The sequence below is a fragment of the Gallus gallus genome, chromosome 1, assembly GCF_016699485.2.
Source record: "Gallus gallus isolate bGalGal1 chromosome 1, bGalGal1.mat.broiler.GRCg7b, whole genome shotgun sequence".
In the NCBI taxonomy this organism is placed as follows: Eukaryota; Metazoa; Chordata; class Aves; order Galliformes; family Phasianidae; genus Gallus; species Gallus gallus.
In genome coordinates, this window is record NC_052532.1 from 5,091,688 (window position 1) to 5,111,087 (window position 19,400).

A 19,400-nucleotide genomic window follows, 5' to 3' on the forward strand; every position below is an offset into this window, starting at 1 on the left:
TCTTTGCCACAAGATGTTGTGAATGGTACAAACTGATCAAAGAGGAATCCTTCTGAGGTAATTCAATGCAAAGACCTCACTTATATCTAGGGAGAAGTTGTTCAGAAGCTTAGGAAAAAGTAATCTAATAATGTAAATATCTGCTTTCCCAGTTCCTATGCTCATCAATTATGCTTGGCATTTACTATTGAGCTTAGAATTGTAGAATCATGGAATGGGTTGGTTTGGAAGGGATCTTAAAGATCATTTATTTCCTCACTCCCGTATGAACAGAGTTGCCAAACACCAGGTAAGACAATAGCTTCAATAGTTTCACTAACTTCACTAGCTAAAACTTTCATTTTGTGTGATATGGCCATTCTTATGTTACATTCAAGTCTTTGTCTTCAGTAAAACTTTTTCTTGAGAATAAATGCTGAAATTAGTTAATCCCATGTAACCTTGAATGACACCTTGCTATTTTGTCTATGTCTATCCCAGATGGCCAGTTGTCACAGTAAGTCTACCTAAACTATTACTGACAACACTGCGTCCTGAGCATAATGATCAATATTGTGTACAGTATGAAGTCTTTTCTGGCTGAGGACTATGGGTTCTTCATAATGGTCTGACTACAGGTCTGTCCTACAGCATTGCTATTCTATGTGAAGGAGCATCAGAGACAGAAAAGTTATGGATGCTGTATGAGCCCAGGATGTTGCTAAATCTTTTGGTAGCCCATCTATACTTTCTTTATGTTTTGTTTTGTTTGGCAAGAAGTTATTTTGATGGTCCCAGTAGCATATATCTTTTCTTGCTTGAAAAGTTTTTTGTTCCCTTTAAACTTCCTTTATATGAACTCTATGTCATCACTGTGTTGACAGAGTGGCTCTGATGGCAGGGATTCAAAACCTAGTTGCCTCTGTCAGCCAATCATTGAGTTAATAACAAAACAAGGACTGTTAAAGGTGTACCTAGGCAAAGCAGAACTGGAATTACAGGAGAATAACTTCTCGAAGTGCCCAAGGGGAAAGCTGAATAAACAAGGGCTTCCAGCCTGTTCAAAAATGTGTCAAAATGACGTCTGCAAAATGTAATAATGGCTTAATAGAAACTCAGGTCATACATTGTCCAGTAAAATATGAATGTAAACATTTGGAAAATCGTTGTACACCTAACAAGCTATTTTGGAATCCATTATTTGACTTGGACTTCACTGAGCGTATGACAGGGCCTTGTTTAATGTGGAAAGCTGATTTCTCTCATTATTCCAGTTTACATTTTTATTTTCTCAGTGTGTTCATATCATGATGGCATTTGGCATTTCTTAGCTTTCTTTTTGCATTCAGAGTGAGACCTGAATTAATCCCTCAGCCGATGTAACCCTGCACACTTCATTAGAATTGAGTTGATTTATATCAGATGAGGATGTGATTTTGGGCCATTTTCACCTGCAATTATTTTTCCATTTTTATTTCTTCTTTCTTTCTGTCCTGTACTTATCTGGATGAAGAATAAATTCTGTTCGACACATCTTGAGGTCTACTCAGAAATTTCAGACTGAAAACAGTGTTGTCTCTCCTTGCAAGGCCAAACATTTCCTTTTATTTAATAAGAAGTTCAAAATAAAATAAAATAAAATAAAATAAAACTGTGTTTAAAGTTGTGCACAAGAATTTTCTCAGACTGTTAGTTTAAAATATATCAGAGATACATTTGCTGTTTTTGCAGCTGTATGGCTCTTATACAGCCTAAGGACCATATTGGAATTTCGGACTGAAGTTTTGTTTTTATAGGTGTGTAAATGTGTTATCGAAGGTATTTTGGCATTTTAACCAAAGACTTAAATTTTGTCGACTTTAGTTAAAAATGTTAGTCCCTTTTTTTACTCTTCAGAAAGTCTGTTTGCTTGACAGGTGCTGCTGGTCCCACAGTGAGCCCTTCAGTGAGTTTATTTGCTGGTCCCACAGTGAGCCCTTCAATGAGTTTATTTCATGTAGAGTTTGTTTGGATTAAAAAATAATAACACAATAAGTTAAATCCACTATTTTATTACACCACTTGCCACTTGCAGTAAAGTCAAGAAAACTGATAATAATTTTTAGCATTTGCATCTATGTGTGTGAAAGCAGAAGGCTTACTTTGGGTAGAAACAAGATTTATAATGGCACTTAACACGAAATCTATTTTCTCCAGGCTTTCATATGGCTGTTGTCTTTTTGTTTTCAGATATAGTTTCATTTTTTTCTTGGATACAGTAGAAGAATCATATTCACAGTCTCAAATTGTGACTTTTTCAGGAAAAATTGATTCATGTTCTGAAATGGTGGTATTGCCCTAATGACAGCATGCTGGTCACTCACTCACTTATAATCTTGCATGCTTTGGATATTTCAGTAGCATAAGCTTTTTCTTTTTTTGGTGGCCAAGGGAAGACCAAAAAATCGCAGATGAATGTGAGATGACCACCTGAATCAGTGTGTTGGTTACCACTCAGGTTTATGATGAAATAGAAGAATGAATGGAAGGAATGGACATAGTAGCTCGTGGAGAAAATTCGTTAGTTTATTGAGCCAATAATTCTCACTGAATCACAAAATACAACTGTTCCCATGTCTTCTGTGCATTTTTTTCACCTGTCCTTGATATGTTTTCTAGTATAGCTTGTTTTCCCGAGTGCCAGTGTATGGGTCTGGAATGAGAATCCAACCACTTCAGTAAGAAGTACATATTTATGTATAGTATACACACACACATACATTTGCCACTTAGCAAAGTGTTAACAAAAATTACTCTTATATTCTAATTAAGGAGATTTAAAGCCTAGTTCCTTGCCACCTCAGTCAGTGCGAGCTTTGCCATTGACATCATTAGGAGAAGGACTGACTTGATTGTTCCCAGGAGTCATGCAGAATACTTTTCCAGTCCTGATTTTTCTTTTTGGCTGGGTTGAACCCATCAGGTTTGTCTCATTTGACAGCAGAGAAGGGGTAGGCATATGGGGGTTTGCTTTCAAGTCTGGTTCTGGCTGTTGTTTAGTGTGCAATATAAATCTCTCTTCTTGCAAAGTCCTCTGTGTAGCAGGGTGAAGTAGATGTGATCCATGTTGTGCACAAACTGTCTGAGCTAGTTTATTTAAACCCAGCTCAGACACATACTTACTGCTCCATCTCACAACTACAGGGGGAATAGATGAGATGGCTGCACTCAACCTTAACAAGCCCAGCTCCATCAGCCTTTGTTTATGGGTCACTTTCTCTTAACTTTTAACCTTCCTTATTTTTCTTCTTGATTCATTCCAGTTTGTCAGCATTATTTTTGAAGAATGACACCCAGCCTGAACACATAAACCCAAAGAAGTCTGGCATCCCAAGTACAGTTGAATAGCTAACTTCTTCACATTACATGCAACACGCATGCTGATGTCCAGGAAAATATTTTTTCTTTCCTACCACAATATCGGGTTACTGGCGTCTCAGTCTGTGAGCTGACCTCCACTTCTTAGGTTCGCATAACTGACAGGCAGGCAAACTGAATTCCAACCTAAGAGTTCACTCTGCAAATCTTGGCTCATGCAAATGGTCCCTACCAAACACATTATCAGTGGTAGTGCTTTATTTAACAGCACTAAGCAGTACTTGATCCAATTGGTTGATCAAGATGAAGCCTGAAATGTCTGAGGTGCACTGATTCAGCATGGAGTACTGTGTGCTCCTCTTTTGACGCTGCTGCTTTTAGGGTGGTCTGGGTTCTGCACTTATTTCCTCTCCTTTGAGCAGTGACACCCCCCTTTGCTCAACTTTTCCTCATCCTCTTCTTCCACTGTGTCAGATCTGACAGCAAAACTGGATGTTGAGGATCAAGACTTTGTGTAACCCCAAATACATATTTGAGAATAATAATTTTAGCCCCTGAATGAACACCCATCTCGCAGCAGACGGGTACCAGGTGGGTTATAGAAATGTAGGATGTGAATTCAAAGGATGCTGGGGCTGTAATTTACAACCTCCTGGTGCATGTTATTTTTAAACACTTGATTCATTAACACTTCTCTAGATGTTAAAAGAGGTTCATAAATCGATTGGTAGCCAGGAAAAATGAGCAGCAATGAGGTCATTTCAGTTGGAATGGGCTCGTTACCATGCCAACTGTCAAAACTTTTTGAAGTCAGACTTTCACCTTCTCTCTTCTTTCAAACAGTCAACACAGGCTGAGGGTTCTTTGATTTGATTGTTTTGGTAGGATGAGAACAACAACAAAAAATCAATGTCTAGAAAAGATGGAAGACCAGATTCTCTCTGAGAGCTGAGAAACACTCCAGGTAGAGTAGTTTACTGATCTTGGGTTTGTTTGTTTATGTCCCAGACAGGACAGAGGGAAAGTTTATCTGTAGGATTTTAAGAACTGCATACTGAGATATGGATTTGCTCCATGCTCTTTCATTGCAGCATCACTCTCAAGTTGTGACAAAGGCAATTACTAGTGTAACAACAAGCTAAGAAAGAGAAACCCTCATTCTACCTCCATGCTTCTGAGATTTTTCTATTTTTCCCCATCTGAGTAATAGCACAATAAAACATGATCATAAAAGACAATTGGAGCCCCAAGCATAAATCAGCTAAGTCATGAAACAGAGGGTCAGAGGCTAGATCTTTGGTGTTGTAATTCACACACATGTTCACACTCACTGAGAGAAGCTTTGGTGAGTCCAGTCAGCTCAGGAGATCCAGATCTGACCTATTAATAGAAGCTGCCATAAGGAGATATGAGTACGTTTTTGAGGACAGATATGGTCTTTCTTTCAGGTCCAATTTGGAGAAATGGAAAGCAAGATACCTTTGGGATCTTGGGCTACTGGAAGATTATGAACCCCTCCACTGGTGTGTTTATTTCTGATCAGGTAACACACAGTTATTCTGTCCTTCCCGTTCATCCACTCTTGCCCTTCTTTTCATTTTGTGATTGTTCGATCAAAGGAAGCTCTTGCTGGGATTTATCTCATCTAACTGTAGGAAACCAAAATACAGACAGGTAAGTCTAAGCTAGTCATTCTAGGCTCCTTTTATTGTCAGCAGAGATAAACAGGTATCTCCAGAGTGTAATTAATCTGATACTTGTTTGATATCTATATTAGGATGAGATGAATCACCTCTAAACGCCTCTTCCTCTCTATTGACTGTAAAGAGAACCTAAGGTGACTAGCTTAGATGTAGGCATCTGTGTTGTAGATGGTTCAAGATAGGTAGATAAATCCAACCTCAAGGGAACTCCAGTCCTGAAAGTCTAAATGGGAAAAGATGATAGGAAACTTGCTGAAGAAGTAATTCAAATTGTTGAAAAAGTAATTAGGATGTCTTAGCATAAAATGTACCTAATTTTGTTATGAACTCCATGGTATCTAATTCAACAGGTATGAAAAGTGCTAGTATGTATGTTTGAGACATTAACATTGTATGCTGCTGTCGACTGGTGTTTCACACGTTGCTTATTTTGCAATAATGATCCCTGTCAATTCACCAGCTTTGTGTTGCTAACAAAAACTGTGCAGTGTCATCACTGTCTTCTTCCTACTCATATCCGCCTCTGATTAACTGATTCAAGTTAGAGGACCCATGAAATATGGGTTTAAATCAAAGGACTGGGACCATAGTTTTGAACTGTACAATGTATTCCTAGTGTCTGACTACATGAGCCCATACAAGAGATTTTGTCTCCCAGTCAAACTTCAGCAGGGAGATTAAGTCTCTATATGCAGACACTTCGGTAGGTAAATTCTTTTCTCCTGGGGAAAACACCTACTGGTAGGATGAATGACCTCTCTCCTTTTCTTCCTTTAAGCATAGACAGATCCTACACAATTGATTTTGACTAGGTAACTAACTTCTAGATCAGTAAAGACTGTGATGTCCATGTTCTTATCTAGCTTACAAAACACTGGAGGGGATAAACAATGGGAAATGTGCATGTCTGCAGGGAGGGAGGCAAATTTCTGCTGGAGAGGCAATAAAGATGTTATGATCATAAGTGTCATTCCAACTTTTCATTAAAGCTCTGCTAAGCACAAAGGGCTTATACTGCACCAGTTCTGCTTCTGGTATTGTTTCCACCATCATTGGTTAATCAAGGTACTATGGATATTAGACTAGGGAAAGATCTTTTGCTAGTAGCTTGCCTTGTTGGTAGTTAGGTTTCTTTTTATCTGACGGGAGATGAGAGCCAAGATAATATGAGCCTCATTCTCCCCTCATTTGTATAGCTTCTCTTGACACTAATGGTAGTTACCTATCAGTGTTACTTTACAGTTGTCATTGTCTGTTTTGGGCAGGTTATTTTAAGAAATTGAAGTCAGATGAATGCTTCCTACACAGCCAAGTTTTGTTAGACAGTGATTCCAGGTGATAGTGTTAACAGTCCTGTGCTAAACCCAGTATTTAAGACAAAAATATTTCTTTCTCATTTTTATAGACAATCATAAACCAAAAGATATGTAGTTTAGTTTCCTGTGGCTGAATAATGGATTACTCTTAAAAAAAACACCAAACTTTATCAGTATTTTTTATGACTCTAAAACAACCCAGAAAAAGATCTGTTGAGTAGGGACACTTCTCTGCTGCTTACTGTATTTCAGAATTAATTCTTCCTGTCATTTTGTAACAGTGAAATTACAGTCTATACAAGTGTCAGTATAAATAATTAGATTTCCCTCTTCTCAGGTATTAATGCTACATTACTAAAGACCAAAGACCTACTTGCTTCTTCCGACTCTCCCATGAAAATATTTTATACAGGCAACTCTCATCTGTTGTACAAGTACTTAAAGAGAGCTTGTGAAGAAGGTGAATTTAGGAGGTAGGAAACGTTTAATTGTCCTGGGATTCCTTCTCTGAAGGTATGAATATCATCATTTCCCATTTTCTTCATTTGTTACTCAGAATTAAAAGAGAGAAAAAAGGCAGGAAAAAAGGGTAAGAATTTTTGTTCCTTAGTTTGACTAGAAAATAGTCAGGAGAACAGAGGCTGTCAAATTTTCCTTGAGGGATATGTACTTGATATACATACACAGCTAGACAAGTACAGGAAGAGTTTAATTACCTTCTAACTCTGGTATAAAGTGAGACTAATTCCAGGAAAGGCAGTAGAGCTACATTAGGGGTAAACTTTAAATAGATAAGCTGGAGAGCAAAGGTATCCGTGTTTGATGGGTGGAGAAATGAGGCCTACAGAGATTAAAGACTGGAGCACAAGATCTTGAGCAAGCATTAATGCTCTCAGCTCTAAGGGAGGCCAAGAAGCCAAGGCTAGCCAGGTTTCTGGAGCTGTTTCGTATTTTAAATTACTCCCAGTTTGAGTCTGCTTCTCCTTCTGTGAAGCTTCTCCTTGTGTGAAGCATACAAGGAATTAGCTCCAGGACTCAGCTCTCTTGAGGTGTCCTGAGGAGACCAAGTCCTTTGCTCTACACCATTGTGAAGTGACATCTAGGAACTGGTTTGCAGTGGAGGCCTCTTGGTATCACCCATGTTGTGTAAGGTACGGACATCAATATCTCTTCTCCCATGCGGTCCAGCCAGAGGGTTCAATCTCTCTGATCTCAGGATACAAAGCCCTTATCATTTTAGTTCTGAACACAAAGGCGGATTAGCATTTGAAATGCTTCCTTTTGAAACTTCATCTCATTGTAGGGCTGCAGATCATTTCTTGACTCTCTTTTAAATAACTGAGTAGTGCTGGCAAAGAGAATAGAATCGTAGAATTATAGAACATTGAGATTGGAAGAGACCACTAAGATTGTCTAGTCTGACCATCACCACCATGCCCACTAGAATAGCTGGGACCCCTGCATTCTGTGTCTCTGGAAAATAATCATATCTTCTACCACAACTCGTGCGGGACTACATTAGCATAGATCCTTCTTCTGCTGCTCAACCTAAGTTTAGCCCTCAGCCCCTTCCCCACCTATCTCTTCCCCCTTTCTTCCTCCTTATTTTGCTCATTTTTTTGTTTCTGAAGATGCTCAGGTCTCACTCACATTCCCAAAGCTCACTGCTGTGGGATAATGACATGAGTTCCTTTCAACCTTGTTAGTAATGAATACATCTTTATTTTAAGCTTCTATTTCATTGAAAGTCTGGGAAGTTATTTTCAATTCCTCTTTCCAAACAAACACATGGTGAAAAGGGCCAGTTTCCTGGGCAGTTTTCAGATGACTTTTGTTCTTTTCCTGATACACAGCCCACCAAATTAACAGTTTCACGCTCTGTGTTTCCCACTCCAGGAGTGACAGAAATGTAACTGGGACACCTGGACCTAAGAAATGGTAGCAGAAATAGCAGAATTCCTCCAGGATGATTGATTTTTTTTTTCTCCTTAAAGCTATTCAGTTCAAGGAAGCAATATGCTTCTCTCATAGACAATACGCCACATTTCTAGGAATCCTCAGTGGGACAATTCTTCTCTCTTCCCCCAGCCCAGTTCTTTGTGCTCAGGACACCAAAGTGTAACGAAGTGACTCGGTCAAAATGTGGTGGGAACTCCTGGGCTCTGGAGATATGACGATGTGTCTCAGAATAATAAGGTGTTCTGAAAGTGAATTCAGATTACCTATTGATGTTTACAGGCATGATTTGTATGTTATAAGCATCCCGCCTTTGCATATAATGCCCATCTCTTTATAAAATGCACATATACACTATTGTGTATTAAAATATCATGAAAAACACAGAAGGTCATCCACATAGTAGGCAATGCGAAGTCTATAATTTGTTCATTGCACAAACTGTCTCAGCTAATGTTTTGCACAGCAATCAGAATATTTAATGTGTGAACTTTATACAATGCTTTATCTCAGGTATATTTTGAACAGAAGTCTTCGATATCTCAAAAGTCCTTGTTGTTTCCACAGGTAGTGCTTTTTTTCTCCTGCTGTTGTTGTCCAGCCCAATCTGTGTTAACAGATTAGGCTGGACATTTACTTCTGGTGGCAGCATACTTTATATTCATCTGATACAGTCTTTCAGTACCTCCATGAATACAGTAATTGGGAAAATGAAACTTAAATGAAAGAGTACATACAGCAATTTTTTTTTCCTTTTTTTTCTTTCTTCAGATACTGCCATTGCCTCCGCCTATCAGCTCCTTTCTGTGCACTCACCTTCTGTATCCATTATGAATTTCTTTAAGGATGTTTCATTCTTCAGTCCCTTTTGGACACCTTTGATACTCCTGAATAGACTCTGTTTGCTGCTCTAAACATGAACGCTTGCCTCACCCACATTCAAATTGGAAACCCTAGTAGTTATTTTCTGTGTAGAAAACCTTTCCTCATTCTTGATAATTTTTTTTTCCAAGGAAAGTCCTCAAAAGTTTTGTATATACTTTGGAAAGCCTTCACAGTTTGGTTATGTACGTTATGGGGAGAAAAAAGAGATTATATGGAATTATTAATATTAATTATTAATATTAATATTATTAATCCTCTTTTTTGTTCTTTTTTTTTTCTTAGCAATGAGTCTGAAATGATCTCCATAAAGATCCAGATCCCTGTGAGAGAGACGGAGAAACTGCAGCATGGTACAAGCTACTATTTTGCTAAAGGTCATGTTAAAAATGAGGGTAGAAAATTGACTGATTACAAAATCATACTTCACTAGTCCTAATATGTTTGTACATACATATACGGAGAATATATAGCAGAATATAGGTAATATTAAATGTTTGGTAGACCCTCATTTCCATTGCTCAGTACCAGTTGCTTCTGAGGAAGGTAGTAAATTCTTCTTTGCAGATAGTAATGTAAAGAGAGACTGTGCCTTCATAACCCTTAAAGAAGGTTATTGTCGGTGTTACAAGCTAGATTATATTAAAGATACATTCAGAACAAACTTCAGTTCCTTTTAATGCTATTCATCTGAGCTATCAGATTCCTAGAAAATGTCTCTCTCCTCTCCTCTCCTCTCCCCTCCTCTCCCCTCCTCTCCTCTCCTCTCCCCTCCTCTCCCCTCCTCTCCCCTCCTCTCCCCTCCTCTCCTCTCCTCTCCTCTCCTCTCCTCTCCTCTCCTCTCCTCTCCTCTCCTCTCCTCTCCTCTCCTCTCCTCTCCTCTCCTCTCCTCTCCTCTCCTCTCCTCTCCTCTCCTCTCCTCTCCTCTCCTCTCCTCTCCTCTCCCCTCCTCTCCCCTCCTCTCCCCTCCTCTCCCCTCCTCTCCCCTCCTCTCCCCTCCTCTCCCCTCCTCTCCCCTCCTCTCCCCTCCTCTCCCCTCCTCTCCCCTCCTCTCCCCTCCTCTCCTCTCCTCTCCTCTCCTCTCCTCTCCTCTCCTCTCCTCTCCTCTCCTCTCCTCTCCTCTCCTCTCCTCTCCTCTCCTCTCCTCTCCTCTCCTCTCCTCTCCTCTCCTCTCCTCTCCTCTCCTCTCCTCTCCTCTCCTCTCCTCTCCTCTCCTCTCCTCTCCTCTCCTCTTTCAGTTACTTCCCACCGTGGGATGTTTGGCTTTCTGCTTATTCTGATCCCCTTAAATAACACTCTAGCAAATTATCAGAACATATTGTTGGATGATCTAGACCAAAAATGTGAAATTCCCAAGCACCATTTCAAGCCTTTTGGTTATGCCTCAGATGAGAAAGCATAAAGACTTTATTCATATTGTGTTTGCTTGTTCACTCCCCTCCTCAATGGAGAGACTGTAAAGTGAAATGGAATTGAAGACTTCATAGTACCACAGAGTCAAAAAAAAAGTCACATGCCAAGGGAATGACAGTCTTCCAATGGATTTTCACTGAATGCACAATGAGAATTAAACTTGCCTTTAGCCACTACAACCTAAATCAAACTTCAGCCACAAATGAAAAATTAATAGAACAGTATTTCTGCTGCTGCAGTAGCCTCTATCCCTGACTGTCAGCATGTGAAGAACTTCTTCATGGAAGATCCTGAGGTGAATTTGATTGTGATGAGAAGAGATCTTACTTTATTTCTAGAGGCATCTGAAATCCAGAGGAGAAAAGCATAAGAAAAAAACACAGTTGGAAAATAAAGCCTTTCAATGTTCACTCTTGTTTTAGCCAGTGAGATTAACTTCAGGACAAACTCATAAACTGAGAAAGTATTTTATTTTTTTCTCATGCTTCTCCATAATAATGCCAGATACCTTCCTGAAATCCATACTTCACTTAATCAATTTGGACTTGGTGCCGATGTGAATGTGTCCTAGTTCATTGTGGTAAATAAGATCAGGGCAATACAAAGTTGTTTTTATCCCTCAGAAGAGTTTGTATGTGAATCTATTCCGGCTGGACTGGGCTCTGAGCAACCTGACGTATCTGTGGATGTCCCTGTTCATTGCAGGGGATTTGGACCAGATGACCTTTAAAGGCCCCTTTGTCCCTTCAATTCTCAAATTATTCAATGATTCTATTCTAAAAAATCCAGTTTTTCTACTTTTCCCACCTCTTCCAAGTGAAAATATGAAAGGCAAACACAATGAATGATATGAGATAAATATGAGGCTTTTATAATATTACAGAAATCCAAAGCAAAGTCTCCTTCAGCTAAAGCACTGGAATCAGCCTGGAAAAAAAAAATTTACATAGCTTAGGTACAAAGTGCATTGACATCTGAGGATGATCAGGGGGCTGGAGCACCTCCCCTACGAAGACAGGCTGAGGGAGCTGGGCTTATTCAGCCTGGAGAAGAGAAGGCTGCGGGGTGACCTCATTGCAGCCTTTCAGTACCTGAAGGGAGCCCATAAACAAGAAGGGAGTAAACTCTTTGAAAGGGTAGATACCAGCAGGACAAGGGGGAATGGTTTTAAAGAGGGAAGATTTAGGTTGGATGTTAGGGGGAAATTCTTTACCAGGAGAGTGGTGAGGTGCTGGAATGGGCTGCCCAGAGAGGTCGTAGATGCCCCGTAGATGGGGCCCTGGGCAACCTGGTCTAGTGAATAGGGAGGTTGGTGGCCCTGCCTGGCAGGGGGGTTGGAGATTCATGATCCTTGAGGTCCCTTCCAACCCAGGCCATTCTGTGATTCTGTGTGACTTCCATCCAGACAGCTGCTTTGTGCCTTTGTCTAGATAGACAAGATGATGTGAGTCCCACTTTGCTCTAAATTGGAATTTAAGCTTACCTAGGCAGCCCCTGACTAGGTCTGCCATCTGCCATGGACTTAAAGGCAAGGCAATGACAGATTCCAGAATCTGCCTCAAACTCCCTGTGATTACAGGTCCAGCATGTCCTCTGAACTGATAACCTAAATCCTTTGTGCTGTGGATTGAACTAGTTTTGTTCTCGTCCTATTCTCGTTGCCACTGTAGAACAATGGTTGCTGTCATCTCTAAAACAACCTTTCACGCATGGAAGGAAAGATAGATTGTCCTGCTTGAACCTGCTCCCTTCTAGACTAAACAAATATAATTTCTGAAACCTTTCCTCGCAGGTCATGCTTTTTACTGTCATATCTCTTCATCTATATCCCCAGTGAAGACTGAAGGCCAAATCTATTCACAACATTCCATGCCAAGACTTACCATTATGGAATAGAGAAGAAAAAGGTTTATCTCTGGTACTGTATAAAGACTGCAGGATGACATTTTTGTCTCTTGACAAAATTCACTTCTCCATGACTGAATGTTTAAGTTGCCTATAGCTTCCAGATCTTGATATGTGGTGATGTTCCAAGGGAGCTCCCACCTGTTAGACTTGTATGCCTTTGTATTGTCTGTTATACGTTTCTGTGCTCGTCTCAGTTAAAAATAACTTCTTTGCATTTCTGACCATTTCTGCAGTTTGCCAAGAAAACATGAATCTTGATCATTTCTGAAGTTTCTGAAAATGTTCTTTAGATAATGCCATATGCTTGTTCTAAACAGGTACTGCCCTGTCTGTTATAGAGGGCTTTTCAACTGTGGGAACATCTCCACCATACTGCCCATAGCAAATCTCCCTTTTATGTCTTCAGGCTGTTGATAGTGTTTTTTGAGTACTTTTTACAAGTAGTCCTGTAAGTACTTGATTTTCAGTGGTCATGCCCAGGTTCCAGGAGCTCAGTTTGCTGATGAAAATGGCTTACGGGCATGTGTTACAAACCTTAGAAAAGTTTTGTTACATCAGGTTTTCATGTTCCCTCCATCCACTGTACCAAGAATTCTGGCATTGGAGGAGATCTGATTGAACTGACATGATTTGTTCTCTGCAAATTCCTGTTTTGTTGTATCCCTTGGCTTGCTTACAAGTGGTTTGGTGAATAATGTATTCTAGTATGTTTCTAGGCATCAAAGTGAAACTTAGACTAGCTCATAATTGTCTGTATTGTCTTTTTGTTAAAATAAATCCTGTACTTGTCCTTCCACTTTCTCTGCAAGTTCTCAGATGCAATTTCACAAAGGAAGTCCTATGAAGCTCATAACCACATAAATGTCCAGATTCATAAATGTCCAGTTATACATCTTTTCTGAACTAAGACCATCACTTTGTGTTCAGAGCACACAACAGCTATTTTCCTTCTTTCTTCATTCTTCAAAGGCTGCATCTGGCTGTCTTTGACCAAGCTGGGTTGGTAAAGTTGCCTAATCTTTGGGAGTTGTCATTCTTCTGTTTGCCTATGGACCTTTTTTGCAAGGAGCTCTTTGGTTGCACAGTCCTGGACATTATCCTCTTATGCATCCTCTCAGCAGAAGTTTGAGAGGCATTAGGGCTGCTTAATGCAAGGATGATGGAAGAAAAAAACCCAACAGATGCAAGCACATCAAGTGGGCATGTCAAATGAGCTGCACTATCAGAATTGCAGAACAAGAGGATTTTTAGGAAAACAAAAACAAAAAACAAACAAAAAGTCAGATAGTTTTAAAAAGATCAAAGAATATATCTTCTCTTCTTTATGAAGACCAAGATCCTAGAAGAATTAAAAAGGAAACGACACAAAAAAGAGTTATTTAATAAAATAATCTTAAACTAGGTTGTGTTTAAATGCTGTGAACCCAACAAGCAGCTGGTCATAGTTGAGGTGCAAAAAAGCATCAGGCTAGTGAACACTATTAGTAATGCTTAGTTCCCTCTTAGTGAATACTCTTAGCTGATTCAAAGGGGAAAGAAATGGGGATATTTTAAGCTACCATACCTCAGTTACTCTTTCTGCGGTGGAAAAATGGTAACTCTCAGGTAAGGGAAGATAACTTCTTATTATCACTTTGCACAGTTGTCTGAAATCAGATGGAGATAAAGTTAGGTAGGCAAGAGATACATTTGGAATGTTTATATAAACTGTTGGGCGTGAACAAATTTATACTTATGAAGAAGGAAGAAAAATCTGTGGTCAGTTCACAATTCTCTGCATCCACTGTCAAAAACATTTATTTCTATTAACATTACAACTAGGATATTAAAATAACTGTGTAAGTGATCTAATCAGAGTAGCTCTAAATGTTTCTTTATAGACCATTGCTGTCTCTTTTTAGTAAGTTTCTAAATTCTGAATTTGCAGACTAGAAGCAGTTTCATCTTCCTATTCTGAAATCAATTTCTCACAGCTGTGCTGCTCCTTCAGCTGATCCTAAAGGAAGCAACAATACTGGTACTATGAGAAACAAAGAAAAAATAACAGAAGTGAACATCTGATTGTGATCTTGTTTAGTAGTGGGTTACACACAGTTTTCCTAGAAGTAGATGATACAGATACTCAGAGCAAAGGTTATGGCTTCTGAGGCATACAGAAATTCTTACCTCAAATGTATGAATAAAGGATATTGGGTGGGAAAGCACAGATAAGTCAAATTGTTTTAAGAATTGCCTTCAATTGATCTGAAACAAAAACTTCTGGTGCTTTTTGTCAGTGAGATAAAAGGAAGTGAAAAGGAAAAGTGCAAGGCTGTTCAACCCACAAATATTCAAGTTGAGCAGAAGGAAACTTTTTTGGTGTATTTACACTAAATAACTGAATGCTGAACATAATGCCAATCACAAAAAGCACCTGAGTCTTGCTTGAAAGGAAAATCCCATCTGAAAATGGAAAAGACCCAGAAATAAATTAAAATACATTGAAATGAGGATTCCCCAAATTGAATCTGAGACTAAATCTGAGTTTCTTATTTTGGGTTGCCTGTTTTTGATCAATGTGAAGGCATTCTGTCCAGTTCTTGTTCTTTGTTCAAACTATTTGTTGTTTAGGCTTTCAGTTTCCTCACTAGCTTCCTCAGCTTGCTTACTGTGCCTCTCCTCTTCCAGCCTACTTGCTGGGATACTTCTTGCAGAAAGAACTGCATTGTTTGCAGGCAAATCAGGTGTCAGTGCTTTTACTAGATGCAACTTCCTCCTGAACAAAAAACTGTACTTCCAGCAATACATCACTGCCATTGTACAGGCTGGCTTGCAAAGAATTTTCTGAGGTCAGCATCCTTTGCTACACAAGGCCATACCTTCAGTTATTACCTAGTTTATTATGAGGGAAATGTACAGCTGGCTTTTGGATAATGGGTTTCTGCTGCTGAGAAAGGCTTCAGGCCAGTGGTAGGTAAGCTTAGAAGTATGGGATAGATGAGTGGGCAGCGAGGTGGATTGAGGACTGATTGACTGGAGGAGCTCAGAGAGTTGTGATCAGTGACACAGAGTCTAGTTTGAGGCCTGTAACTAGTGGTGTTCCCCAGTGTTCAGTGCTGGGTCTGGTCTTGTTCAACATCTTCGTCAGTGACCTGTATGATGGGCACCCTCAGCAAGTTTGCCGATTATATAAAGATGGGAGGAGTGTCTGACACATCAGAAGGAAGAGCTCCCTTCAGTAGCACCTGTACAGGCTGAGTTGGGCAGAGAGGAACTTTATGAGGTTCAGCAGGGGCAATTGTAGAGTCCTTCACCTGAGGAGAAATAACCATATGTTTGGGGCTGATCCACTGGAGAGGAGCTCTGTAGAGAAGGACCTGGTTGTCCTGGTGGACAGCAGGTTGCCCATGAGCCAGCAGTGTGCCTTTGTGGCCAAGAAGATCAGTGGTGGCCTGGAATACATTAAAATGAGTGACCAGCAGAGCAAGGGAAGTTATCTTTTTCATATGCCATGGCAGTGGGACCAAGGCAATTTAACACCTTAGAGACAGGATGAGAGCTTGGAAAGGTCAGCTTGTCACTAGCCCTAGTACCTCAGGGCAAGCACAGAGACCAAGAAGGGTCTAGGAGACACTCTGAAGGTGAAGGTCACTCATGACCCAAGCAGCTCTCTCCAGACAGCACAGTTTTCTCTCCACCCTCCAAATTGCAGTGGATCGATACGGATAATAATTTTATGTTTGATCACCTGAAGTGGCTAGGTGGGACAGGAATTAAGGTATGATCCTCAGCTATATTTTTGTAGCACATCTCCATTCAGCATCATCCAAGGTAACAGTACTAGTCCATGAATAAAGGCTGACCTGGTAGCTGTTACACATAACTCTGAATTGCTGCAAATATCATTTCAGATCTTCCCTAAAACCAAAATAAAAAGAAAGGTCATGCTGGAAAAGTTTAACTTCCACAGAAATTTTCCTGATGCTAAATTGGCTGCCATTGATATGACAACTGGAGTGAAATACTGGGGAAATACTGATTGACAAGACAGTTTTTCAGTTGGAGTTTAACAAATATCTCATCTCATTCTTTTTTTGCCATTGCCGTGTACTTTATGTTTTAGACTGCTGTTACAACTGTATATGTTCCTCTTTTTCTTTGTTTATATTTGCAGTATATTCAGAGATTCCTAGACATTGTGATGTGTTTAAAGTAAAGCAGATGAGGAAATAAAAACCACACAGATATTAAGACAAAGCAAAACTCTATTAAACCTGCTTGCTATAATGGGCTTGGAAAAGGGAATGGGTGCGTTCATCGTCTCAGCCTGACATAAATCCTGTTTTAATTCGAGGAGGAAAGTGGGGGAAATTTGGCCTGGCAGCAAGGATTGGAAATAAATTCAGCCCATTCAGAAAGTGCCATTATTCTCAAAGCAGATGTGAATCTGAACCATTACTTTCTTGGACTAGAACAGATTCTTTTAGAAATGATTTAAAGTTAAACTGGAAAATCTACTGATCTAACAGTAAAAGCAAGGTGAGGATCTCTTTTTTTTCCACTTCTTTCTTCTTCATTCCATATTCCTGAACGTTCAAAATTCCCACCTCCACCACTCCCTTATCACTACTGTGCCTGGGTTAGAAACTGAACTGATGGACAGCATCCAGTCCAACAAATCACCTTTTCCCCACTTTTAAAACCAGAAGGGTTGTAGCAGCAGCAGAAGACATTGTCAGACCGGAGCAAAGCCAAAGTAAAGAGGATGTGTAAAGCTGGTAGAACGGGTAGGAGAGAGGAAGAATGAGTTAGCCTTTTTCACTCATGTGGGTGGGAGAAAGGTAGCGCTATTAAACACCGTTCAGCTCCACAGTAATGAAAAAATGTACACGACAAGCTGTGAAACTTCCTGTCAATCTGACTCATTGCTTGAGCTAACATTACCTTTCAGTGACTGGAGTGGCAATATGTAGTCAGCTGGCAACACGCTGCCAGAAAGGGCAGCAAAGGAGCTGTATCATGAATGTTCATCTTACTATTAGGATATCTTATCAATCTGTGGTTGCAGAAACAATATACTAAGTGTGCAGCAGTGAGCGCACACACCGTTTAGAGCACTGCCTGTCCTCTCTCTTTGTGATAGGAAGCCAAGGGCCGCTCTGAACACAATCATGTTGCTGTTTGCCACAGCTGGCATAAAAAGGCCATGGGTTTGCAAACTGCTTTGCCTATGCAAAAGCAGGCTGGCAAGGGAAGGACAAGAATATATGAACAAGAATATAAGCTCTGTGAAAGACAGCAAGCCCAAGCAGTTATGGGAGCTGCAAGGCTAACCCCAGGGCTCTCCTTCTGCAATTTGTTCCAGTCATGCCCCTCTCTTACCATGAGGAACTCTTTCTCCTCAGGCTTCCTGGGGAGAGACTGTGTGTTGCCTCTGCAAATAGAAATCAAGAAAAGGAGTAACAGAGCACTCCATTTCTATATCAGTAAGACTGATCATAGGCTTACTTCCAAAGTGCTTTGGTCAGTGGAAATGCCTGTTTCCTTCAAGAAAGAATCCAGGGAGATCCTCATAGTAGATCTTAAGGAATATCTGTAAGAATGTGGGATAATAATGTGTTTGCTAGCACATGAAGATGGAAATATGTTTTGGAGATAGATCATTATATCATAATGACAGCAACATTTCCCTGAAAACTGAAAGTGCGGTGCCCATTGAGCATGTGTTAATCAGTTTAAATCAGTCTTTCATGGAGATCTTTGCTGGAACCGAAAGGCCAGGCGTGGATATGACCTGGTGGTGAGAGCATGTTGTGGGGCTGCAGCTGTAGGTTAATGGTTGGACTAATCACAGAATCACAGAATCGCTAAGGTTGGAGAAGACCCACAGGGTCATCCAGTCCAACTATTCGTCCTTCACCAATGGTTCTCGCTAAACCATGTCCCTCAAGACAACATCCAAATGTTCCTTGAACACCACCAGGGTCGGTGACTCCACCACCTCTCTGGGCAGTCCATTTCAGTGCCTGACCAGCCTTTCAGAGAAGTAGTATTTCCTAACGTCCAGCCTGAACCTTCCCTGGCGCAGCTTGAAGCTATTCCCTCTAGTCCCTATAATTGATCTTACTGGTCTTTCCAACCTTAATTAGTTTGTAATTCTATGATCCTATGATTCATACAGCACAAGAGCCCTGAGCCCAACTCAAGCAGTCCATTCTTTGAACAAGGTAAGCATCTAGTGAGTTATTTTGGTTTTGAATATAATTTTTTTGCAGATATTTGAAAAAAATTCTAACCCCTTAGATACAAGTGGATGATAATCACTAAGAAGCACCATGCAAGGGTTAAATTTACAAATGTATGTCTTCTTTCCTACCTGGGTCAGTAGGAAGTTCCATACTCAGAAGATAACATCCTTTGTAAGCATCCTAGAATCATAGAATCATTAAGGTTGGCAAAGATGACTAAGATCATCTAGTCCAACCACCAACCCATCCCCACCATGCCACTAAATCACGTCCCTCAGTGCCACATCTGCTGTTTTCTTGAACACCTACAGGGATGGTGACTCCATCACCTCCCTGGGCAGTTTGTGCCAATACTTCCTCTTAAAGTCAGCAACAAAACAAATGTTATCTTTGTCGTTGGGCTTTGGCTAATGCCATTCTAACAAGAGCATGGAGGAAATACAGTCATTCTGCTTTCCCTATCTGGATGATGCCTGTGTTGTAGGTGTCTCCTCCTCTGGCAGGGGTGCCACATTCAGGTCTTTGTAGGTTTGGGATGGACTATGCAGGATACAGTCTGCATTATTTTTGATACAGGGGCTGGAGCACCTTCCCTATGAAGACAGGCTGAGGGAGCTGGGCTTGTTCAGCCTGGAGAAGAGAAGGCTGGGGGGTGACCT

At 40.3% G+C, this 19,400-nt stretch overlaps 1 long non-coding RNA gene across 2 annotated transcripts; it reads left to right on the forward strand.

Annotated features, from left to right (window-relative positions):
• Nucleotides 1–4,786: 4,786 nt before the first annotated feature.
• On the forward strand, nucleotides 4,787–18,720 carry LOC112532970. 2 transcript variants are annotated; one of them, XR_005842277.1, is made up of 4 exons: nucleotides 4,787–4,879; nucleotides 6,693–6,828; nucleotides 9,479–9,546; nucleotides 18,675–18,720. It is a non-coding gene; the product is annotated as an uncharacterized LOC112532970 (long non-coding RNA). The 2 variants fall into 2 exon arrangements; XR_003076605.2 differs by lacking the exon at nucleotides 18,675–18,720 and having other exon boundaries at nucleotides 9,479–9,917.
• Nucleotides 18,721–19,400: the final 680 nt, after the last annotated feature.